Source organism: Lathyrus oleraceus, chromosome 7 (assembly GCF_024323335.1).
Source record: "Lathyrus oleraceus cultivar Zhongwan6 chromosome 7, CAAS_Psat_ZW6_1.0, whole genome shotgun sequence".
Taxonomy (NCBI): Eukaryota; Viridiplantae; Streptophyta; class Magnoliopsida; order Fabales; family Fabaceae; genus Lathyrus; species Lathyrus oleraceus.
In genome coordinates this window covers 125,893,819-125,904,536 of record NC_066585.1, presented here as the reverse complement: position 1 = coordinate 125,904,536, position 10,718 = coordinate 125,893,819, and the positions used below count along the sequence as shown (strand labels likewise).

The 10,718-nt window shown below is 37.3% G+C and overlaps 1 non-coding gene across 1 annotated transcript; it reads left to right on the top strand.

The window, feature by feature from the left end:
* Positions 1–373: 373 nt before the first annotated feature.
* On the top strand, positions 374–480 carry LOC127109419 (small nucleolar RNA R71). Its single transcript, XR_007796712.1, has one exon. It is a non-coding gene; the product is annotated as a small nucleolar RNA R71 (small nucleolar RNA).
* Positions 481–10,718: the final 10,238 nt, after the last annotated feature.

The following is a 10,718-nucleotide window of genomic DNA, read 5'->3' as shown; positions in this document are numbered from 1 at the left end:
GACTCCTCCATATATCTGAAATTCTGGTGTAGTGTGTCCAGGGGTTCCACATAACTCACAGTTTGGAGTCACAGCAGCCACGGTGGCTGCGGGTGGTATGGTCAAGTTGTCTAACTTTTGAACAAGGGCATCTACCTTAGCATGGACATGGTCAAGGCTACTGATTTCGTACATTCGACTTTTTGTTTGGGACTTTTCTACTGGAGTTCTTTCACCTCCCCATTGCCAATGGTTTTGGGCCATGTTTTCAATGAGTTGATAGGCTTCATTGTATGGCTTGTCAATAAGTGCACCGCCTGCGGCAACGTCTACTGTCAGTCTTGTGTTATACAGAAGCCCATTGTAAAATGTGTGAATAATCACCCAGTCTTCGAGACCGTGATGTGGACATATCCTCATCATGTCTTTGTATCTCTCCCACGTGTTGTAGAGAGATTCTACATCTTTTTGTCGAAATCTGTTGATTTAAGCTCTCAGCATAGCAGTTTTGCTCGATGGAAAATATCGGGATAAGAAAACGTTCTTCAGTTCTTCCCATGTTGTAACTGAGTTGGATGGTAAGGATTGCAATCAAGCCCAAGCTATGTCTCTTAGTCAGAAAGGAAAGAGGCGTAGTCTTATCGCATCTTGAGATACACCATTCGCCTTCACAGTGTCTGCGTATTGCACAAACTTGGTCAAATGTTCATTAGGATCGTCCGTAGGATTTCCAGCAAATTGATGTTGTTGGACGACTGATAATAATGAGGGTTTCAGGTCGAAATCGTTTCGATTGATAGCAGGGGCAGCAATGTTGCTGTGAGGTTCTTGTTGGGACGGGGTAGCGTAGAACTTAAGAGGACGATTCTGTGGTCCTACTGCCGCCATGGTTGGTTTTTCGACTGGTTCAACAGTAGGAAAGAAGATATCAGGAATATTGTACCTTTGTTGGTACTCTAGTATTCGGCGTCTTATATATAAGAAACATTCTAATTCAGCGATTGGCGGTGCTAAGTTATCGCCTTGTGAGCGAGTACTTGGCATACAATCGGGGGAAATAAGGGAAAGGAGATTAGTTTTTTTTTACCTTAGTCTATACCATGCAACGAAAGAATCACACTATTTGACTAAATCAGATCCCCGACAACGGCGCCAAAAACTTGATACGTCTCGTGACTGTATATAGAATATAGTCTATCGGGTACTTGACTGTAAGTGCACAGTCCAGTCGTTTTAGTTTTAAAAGATATCGAACCCACAGGGACCGATGGTCAAACTAATGCTACTGACATTACTATGTTTAGCTAAGGGAATGATTTTTAGAAGTTTGGTTGAAGAAAATTAAATCTAAGGGAAGTTGAGTTATAAGAAAATATTAATAGGAGGATATCAGTATGCAACGCATTAATCGTCAGGGATTCGATAATTCATCGGTATATAATTTAAGTACCAAGTATCTTTCAGTACAAAATACTTATTTAAAAGGTTTTATCTCACACTCTTGTGATTGTTGATTCAGACTATACCTTTAAGTCAGAATGTATGCTCTCGCTGTCCCATTTGAAGTTAAAAATACTTTTTGAAAATAGATAAGTTCTAATTGCTTTTAAAGTGCTCTCGCTGTTTTTAAAATCAATGCCTAGTTTTTACTATCCAGTTCGACCCTCACGCTCTCGCGATTGTCGATTCTCACCTTAGTTAATTTCCCACTCTCGTGGCAAAATCGTATTAGATAGCTTCTCACTCTTGTGACAAAGTTAATTAAATTTAAATTAAAAACTACAACCAAAAATATTGTTTGAGACAAGAAGTTTTTCACCGATTATTATTAAATCCCATCTAATTAAATTGTTACATACCGATACCGGTAGTTTAGCCAGACATGTTAAACAACGCAACCACAGACGAACATAAACAGATCAACAATAATATAGACATGATTACAATAATAATAAAGCAATAACAATTGAATAAAAACCTGGAAATTGGATTAATAGAATACGCCGAATCTTGAAGTACTTGAGCAGTCCTCCACAGATCGGTAGGATGCTGCCTCTTCGAAATAATTGCTTAAACTAAATTAAATAAATTATAGTAGTTCCCGAGTGTAGGAAACTACTACTTTGGCTAAATGAAAAACGGAAAGGGAAAGGGAAAATGGAAACTCTAAGCGGAACGATAACTAAATTGCGGTAGAGGAAACAATGTTGCTGAAGAAAATTAATACTAGAAAGCAAAATTGCTGTAGAAAATAAATTGCAGAGAAAAATTAAGCGTCCCCCGTAGGTTTCCAACTTCTGTCTTTTTTATATCCGTCATTAGGTCATGGCAGTTGAGAGAAACAAGGATGACTTGGTTGAGTGAGGAATCCACGGGAAATTGGCTGTGGAACAAGAATTTAGGCATGTTGGCTCACTTCTGTTGACTGTTTTAAGGCGTTGATTTTGGCCGTGTTACGTTCGTGATGGGCCTGTGACGGTCGTCACAGGCTGGGCGTACCGGTCGTTTCATGCTTTGTGACGGTCGTCACATCCACAATTTTTGTGTCCCCTGTTTTTCTGCTGCTTTCTCTTCTGTTTCTTCTTATTTTCCTTCCTTTTCTATACTTTGCTCATTTAAGATGGGGATTGAAATACCTGCAAAAATAACTCGAACACTTGCGGAATAATCGGAATATAAATGAAAGTGTTATGATTTTTGAGTATAAATCAAGACAAATATACGATGTATTTTCGCGTTATCAAATACATTCATCATAGTTGGTGTATCCATGCATAGCATAACATGTATTCCATACTGCATAATGCTTAAAATATCAGTCAAAATGAATTTTCGAATCTACAAGAAAACTAGTTGAATCAGTTTTCAAATATATGTCAAGACAATGGGAAAAAAATTTCAAAATCAAGCTTGCAGACATCAGTTTTGTTAATCTACGTTTACATAGTTTAATATGGTGTGTTCGATTTATTTTTCAACTAATTTTTCGGTCACATTTTCATCCGTCTGAGTGTTTTAACCGAGCGTTTTCTATTTTAAAATTTGATGAAAATCTGTATATTTTCAAGAAGTTTATTTCACAATGATCATTATGGTGCAGTCATTTTAATTTTTCGAGCACTTTTGCGTCCAATTTTTATTCATTTTGAGTCAGCTTAGTTTTATCTTTTTGTCAACATGTTCATAATAAATAAATAAATAGGATTTTTATCCTTTCATTTTGATTTTATTTTTGGTTATTTAGTTTGGCTTGAATTTTAATTGTTTTAATTAATAAACTCTTTAAAATAGGAAAACTAAATAACATACAAAAGGATGTTTTTGACTTTTGAGTAAATTGAAAAGAAAAAAAACCTAAGTGACATGTATATGACCCGGAGGGTGCACAAACATTGCTCAGAGAGACTAAGAAGATTTTTCGAGTGATGACTTACACTGTAGTTTAAAAGATGCAATTTGGTACTCAAATGTTCTTAGAAGAGGCCGAAGATTAGTGGGATAATGCGCGACAGAGACTGAAGATTGTTGGTACTGAGATTACTTAGCATGTGTACAGGGTTAAATTCTTAGAGAGGCATTTCCCTAAGGACGTGCACAGTAAGAAAGAAATCGAGTTCTTGAGCTAAAGTAGGGAAATATGACAATTGTTGAGCATGTTTCTAAGTTCGAATAGCTGGTGAATTTTTTCCCACACTACGATGGTGCGACTGCCGAGGGATCTAAGTGCATCAAGTTTAAGAGAGGAATGTGTCTTGAGATCAATCAAGGTATTGGTTATCAGATGATTCACCGATTTCCTATACTAGCGAATAAGTGTAGGATATATGATGAGGATAGAAGGGCCCTTTCTGCTCACTCTAAGACTCTTAGTAAGAAAAAAGGTAAGAATGTGGAAAACCATATAGTGCTCCAGCTAATAAAGGGAACCAAAATGCTTCATATGAGAAAACGAAAAGTGGGGGAGAGACTACAACTTCTATCAAATTTTTTAAGTGTGAGGTAACAGGTCATCATGTTAATGACTGCAAGAGTTCTGAGAAGAAGTGCTTCAAGTGTGGAAGGATGAGACATCTTATTGCTGATTATAAGAGTAATAGTCTGACTCGCTTCAACTGTGGGGACCCGGGTCACGTTAGTACTCATTTCCAGAAACCCAAGAAGGTTTAGTCTGGAGGAAAGGGTTTTTATTTTGACTGGGTCAGAGAGTACTAGCTCAGACAGATTGATTTGAGGTACATATTCCTCTAATTGCTATTATTGGCACGAGTGTAACATATTCTTTTATTTCTCTTGAGTATGCTGAGAGGTTTGATTTAAAGTTGTCTTCTATAGTTGGGAGTATGGTTATTGATACCCCAACTAATTGTTCATGAACTACTTAGTAGGTGTGTTTGAAATGTTTGCTGACTATTTATGGTAAGAGTTTTAGGATGGAATTAGTCTGTCTACCCCTGAATCAACTTGATGTTATCCTTGGAATGAACTGGTTGGAGTTTAACCATGTTCATATCAACTATTTCGACAAGTCGGTGTCATTTCCAGAATTTGATGCAAGTGATGAGTTGTTTGTGTCTACTAAGCAAGTGGCTAAATGCATGAAGGATGAGGTTGAGGTGTTTATGATATTAGCTTTAATGAAGGCTAAAAGAAAAGTTGCGATTGGTGAATTATCGGTGGTGTGCAATTTTCCGAAAGTGTTTCCAGATGGTATCAATGATTTGTCGTTGGAGCGTGATGTTGAGGTTGCCATAGACTTAGTACCTGATACTAGTTATGTGTTGATGGCGTTGTATAAAATGTATTATTCAGATCTGAGTGAGCTAAAGAAAAAATTGGAAGAGTTGCTCTAGAAGAAGTTTGTTCAACCAAGTGTTTCGTCATGGGGAGCGTCAGTGTTGTTAGTCAATAAGAAATATGGTAGCATGAGGTTGTGTTTCGACTATCGACAATTGAACAAGTTTACGATCATGAAGAAGTATCCTCTTTCGATGATTGATGATTTGATGGATCAGTTGTTTGGTGTGTGTGTGTGTTCAGTAAGATTGATTTAGGCCGGGTTATCATCGATTCGTGTGAAACCAAAAGATATTTCGGAGACTGCATTTAGAACGAGATAGGGTCATTATGAGTATTATGTGATTCTGTTTGGGGTACCTAATGCACCAAGTGTGTTCATATAGTACATGAATAGAATATTCCATCCGTACTTAGATCAGTTCATGGTAGTGTTCATCGATGATATTTTGATATATTCTAAGTCTGATGAAGAGCATGTGGAGCATCTGAATGTTGTGTTGCAAACCTTGAAGGAAAAGAAGTTGTATGCAAAGTTATCCAAGTGGGATTTTTGGTTGAAGGAAGTGAGTTTCCTTGGTCATGTGATATCTCGTGATTGGATTACCGTGGATCCATCGAAGATAGATATAGTGTTGTAGTGGGAGACTGCAAAGTTTGTTACTGAGATCATAAGTTTTCTTGGTTTGTCTGGTTATTACAGGAGGTCTATTGAAGGCTTTTCGAAGTTGGAATTGCCTTTAACTTAATTGACTCGAAAGGGTCAAGCTTATGTTTGGGATCCACATTGTAAATTGAGTTTTCATGAACTCAAGAGGAAGTTGATGTATGCTCCAGTTTTGATTCTCCCGAATCCAAGTGAGTCATGTGTAGTGTATTGTGATGCTTCAAAGATAGGACTACATGGTATGTTAATGCAGAATAATCATGTTATGGCTTATGCTTCTAGACAATTAAAGTTTCGTGAGAGGAGTTATCCTATGCATGACCTAGAGTTGGTAACCGTGGTGTTTGTGTTAAAAATATGGAGGCATTATCTATTTGGTTCAATATTTGAAGTGTTAAGTGATCACATGAGTTTGAAGTACTTGTTCAATCAGAAAGAGTTGATATGAGGCAAATGAGGTGTCTCGAATTTGTAAAGGATTATGATTTTAGCTTGAGTTAACATTTGTACAAAGCTGGTGTGTTAAGTAGGAAGTCGTTGCATATGTTGATGCTAATGGTTCGAGAACTGGAATTGATTGAGAAATTTATAGACATGAGTTTGGTGTGTGAAGAGACTCCTAACAGTGTGAAGTTGGGTATGTTGAAGTTGATCAGTGGTATCTTTGAAGAAATCAGAGAAGGTTAGAAAATTTATTTGGGGTTGATTGACTGATTGGTGTTAATCAATCAAGATAAGGGAGGTGATTTCAGAATGGATGAGAATGGTGTGATGAGATTTTAAGACATGGTTTGTGTACTATATGTACCAGAACTTAATAAGAGTATTATGGAGGAAGGTCATCTAAGTGGTCTGAGTATTCATCCCGGTGCCACTAAGATGTATCAAGATCTGGAGAAAATGATTTAGTGTCCAAGAATGAAGAAGGAAGTAACTGAGTTTGTTTACGTGTATTTGACTTGCCATAAGTCGAAGGTTGAACATCATAAGTCGTTGGGTCTGATGCAACCATTGAGCATTCCTGAGTGGAAATGGGATAACATTTCCATGGATTTTGTGACGAGTTTTCTGAAGAGGACAAAGGGAAGTGATTCCATTTGGGTTATTGTTGATAGACTGACTAAATCAACTAATTTCATTCTAATTAAGATCAGTTATCCTTTGTAGAAGTTATCCGAGTTGTATATTAAGAAGGTTGTTAGTTTGCATGGTATTTCTTCGAGTACTGTTCCGGATACAGATCTGAGATTCACATCGAGGTTTTGGCAGAGTTTGTAGGAAGCCATGTGTACTAAACTGAAGTTAAGTTCTTCTTATCATCTGCAGAAGGATGGTTAGACAGAGAGGAACATCCATTCTTTGGAAGATTTGTTGAGGGCTTGTGTTTTAGAGTAAGGGGTAACTAGGATAGTTACTTACCATTTGTTAAGTTCAGTTACAATAATAATTTCCATTCTAGCATTGGAACGACATCATTCAAAGCTTTATATGATATAAGGTGTAGGACACCTTTGTGTTGGTATGAATTAGATGAGAGTGCGGCGCTTGCACCTGAGTTTGTACAACAAACCTCTAAGAAGATCAAGATGATCCAAGAGAAGATAAAAGCTCCGCATAGTCGCCAAAAGAGTTATCATGGTAAGAGGAAGAAAGCACTTGAGTTCCATGACGGGGATCATGTGTTTTTTAGAGTGACTTCGGTGACAGATGTTGGTCGAGATTTGAAATCTCAAAAGCTCACACCGTGTTTTATTGGTCCTTATCAGATTATGAAGTGAGTAGGAGAAGTGGCCTATAGCTTTGCTTCACTGCCATTTCTTTTGAATTTTCATGGTTTCTTTTATGTGTCTCAATTGAGGAAGTATGTTACTGATCTATCTCATGTGATTCAAGTGGATGATGTGCAAGTTAGAGAGAACATGACTGTTGAGGCATTTGCCTTGAGAGTAGAGGACCGCAAAGTGAAGAATTTAAGAGGAAAGGAGATTGCACTAGTGAAGGTTGTGTGGGGGAGGACTTGCTGGTGGAAGTATGACGTAGGAGCTGGAGAGTTAGATGAGATAGTCGTATCCAACTCTGTTTTCCTCAGGTAATTTTCAAGGAGGAAATTCTCTAAGTGGGGGAGGATTGTAACACTCCTAAATTTGATTAATTTATTTAGTTAAATAAATCATATTTTATTTAATTAATTAGTATGTGATGTACTTTTAATTAAATATATTGAGTTGTATTTGTATGTGGTATGGTGTAGTGAGATCATTGGTGGGGTGGTAGAAGGATTAAGAGGATTAAAATAATTAAATAATTAGAAATGATTAGTATTTATAAAAAAAATATATTAATTAATTAAAATAAATAAGAAAAAAGGTTTTTGGTGAAAATAAGGGAAGTGGTGAACATTTAAAAAAGAACCGGGCTTAGTATAATTACCTAAAGATTAAATTAGGTTTTGAGATAAAAAGGGATTAGGGACCTAGGAGTTGTCGATACGTGAAATTGAAGTTTTGGGAGAAAGAGGGATAGGTTTTGGAGAGGGAAGAACAAACCATCACCAATTCATAATTTGGCTAAGAATCTGAGGTAAGGGGGAAAAGGGCTTCTATGTGGGTGTACTGTATGAAAGAAATGTTCATCTGCTAGAATGCAATCAAACAAGATTTGTTTTACCGCAATACAAACAAACACTTAAGTCTCTCATGCACAAGCATACAAGAAACATTTAACCGCTTGAATGCAACCTAAACATCATTCACTAAAATCAACCAACTCACACTCATTTTCTACCAAGAACTATGTAGCTTTAAATTCCTCATCGCACGTGGGGATACGTAAGAGCGAGATTTAACATCTCGTCAAACACTATAACAAAAAACCCAAAAACACATTTGTCTTACCCAAAACTACATATCTTTGAATTCCTCATCGCACTTGAGGACACCTAGGAGCAAGACTCACAATCTTGTCAAGCACCCTAATAAAAAATCTATTTCTTACTCCTGTTCATTTTTTCTTTTAAACTAATAATAACTAGAAGAAAACACTTACATCAAGATAACATTCTATTTACAAATATAACTAAATGGTTCATGTTGAGTATAATGGATGTGAGGTGTGCTAATACCTTCCCCTCACATAACCAACTCTCGAACCCGAATTTGGTTGTGACGACCATTTTATTTTTATTTTTGGGTTTTGTCGATATTTTCCCTTTCCTTTTGGAATAAATAAACTTCAGTGGCGACTCTGTCATTATTTTGAGCATGAGAACTCATATGGTATTTTTTGTGCCGCGACAGATGACGACTTTGCTGGGGAATGTCTAGAGAGTCAAGCCTAGTTTAACTAGTTTTGCAATGAATGTTATCTTTATGTTTATTTCTTATTGTTTTATCTTATTTTCTTTTTATCTCTCATGATTATTATTTTGTTTATCTGTGGGATTGGGATTGCACTTTGAGTAAAGCTCTATACCCGAGCTTTGGAAAAAAAGAGAAAAGACATAAGTTAGAATGGAAGTTGCATAATGTTAGTCCCCAAGTTGCAAACCTTGAATGGCTAACATGAAAACTCCTCCTAGAGTAGACCTTTTCATGAATCTCGTTGTAAAATTGCTTGCATGTTGCATGACGTATGTCCAACTAAGGTCCATGACTCTAGGGACCCATTAGAACCAGTTTGAGTTTAGAAGTTGCATAGTGTTATCCCCCAAGGTGCACACCTTGAATGGATAACAGGAAGAATCTTCCTAGAGTATACCTTTTTCGTGAATCTTGTCATAAAATGGCTTGCCTGTTGCATGAAGTAAAGCCGACTAAGGTTTGTGACTCTATGAACCTTTTATCAAAAGCACTAGAACTAACCTTTGTAAGGGGAAGGTAGATAAAGCTTAGATATATCCATTTGTAAGAAGCCTTCCTATATAGGTTGTTATATGGTTCTATTACTCATATCATTTTGAACTCGCACATGACACTGCATTGAAACATGCATAACATGACATTGAATTTTTTTCATATCAAAAACAAAAAATTTCATGCACCTGCATTCATCAGCATGCATGCATATTTTTCCAAAAAAACAAAGAAAATGCATCCTACCTTTTGTCTAATACCAACAAGCTGACTTCCCGACACCAATATCGAACATGTGGTAGCTACTGAAGGACAATGGAGCGTTTGGAACAGAATCAAGTCGAGATGAGAGAGGATATGGACGACGTGAAAGGAAAGGTGGACCAGATGTTGGAAGCTTTACTAGCTATGTCAAAGAATAATCTTTAACATGTTGTAATGGAGAATATCGGTCCCACATCAAGCTTTACTGTGGTGACTAACCCAATGAAAGTTCTTCCCTCTGACTATGCTCCTCAACAAGTGGACATTCCTACTTAACCGCATCTTTTGCATGTCACGGTATCTAATAAGGTCCCTATTACGCAGGAGAACCCCATTGTTCATATTGATGAATGGGATCCTCATTTTACAAGTTACATGCCAAATTCTCAGAGTGTCCACCGTGTGACAAATGTTGAGGGTCCTCAAGATGTTGAAGCCACTGAAAAGCACGGTGCTCCGGAGAAACGATTAAGGGCTCTAGAAGGATTTGATGCATTAGGTTTTGATGCTTTTGACATATGTTTGGTGTCAGACATGGCTATACTCTCTAAATTCAAAGTACCCAGCTTCGAGAAGTAGACGGGTCTTAGCTTCCTAAAGTTCCGTTTGGTGATGTTCTGCAAAAAATGGCCTCCTTTGCCTATGATGATAAGCTGATGATTCACTATTTTCATGACAGTTTTGAGTGGGGCATCATTGAGTTGGTACATGGAGTTAGAAAGGGTTGTATTCAGTCATGGATGGACCTAACTAATGCCTTTATAAATCAGTTCAAGTACAATTTGGATATGGCTCCCATTCACATGCAGTTGCAAAACTTATCTTACAAGAGCAATAAATCCTTCAAGGAATATGCACATCGATTGAGAGAATTTGTAGCTCAAGTGCAACCGCCGCTTTTAGACAGAGAAATGGTTGACATGTTCATGGATACTCCGCGGGGCTCTTATCTTGAGAAAATTATAGGCAGTGTGTCATCAAGCTTATCTGACTTGGTGATGGTGGGAGAATGCATCGAAAATGGCCTCAAAAGCGAAAAAATCCAAGACACCATAAGTAGTCAGATTGGTGAAAAGGAATCCCCTAACAAATTCCAAAAGAAGAAAGAGGGCGAAACCGATGCAATCATGGCAGGTGTCAGGTATTCTCATGGTGCACCAGCA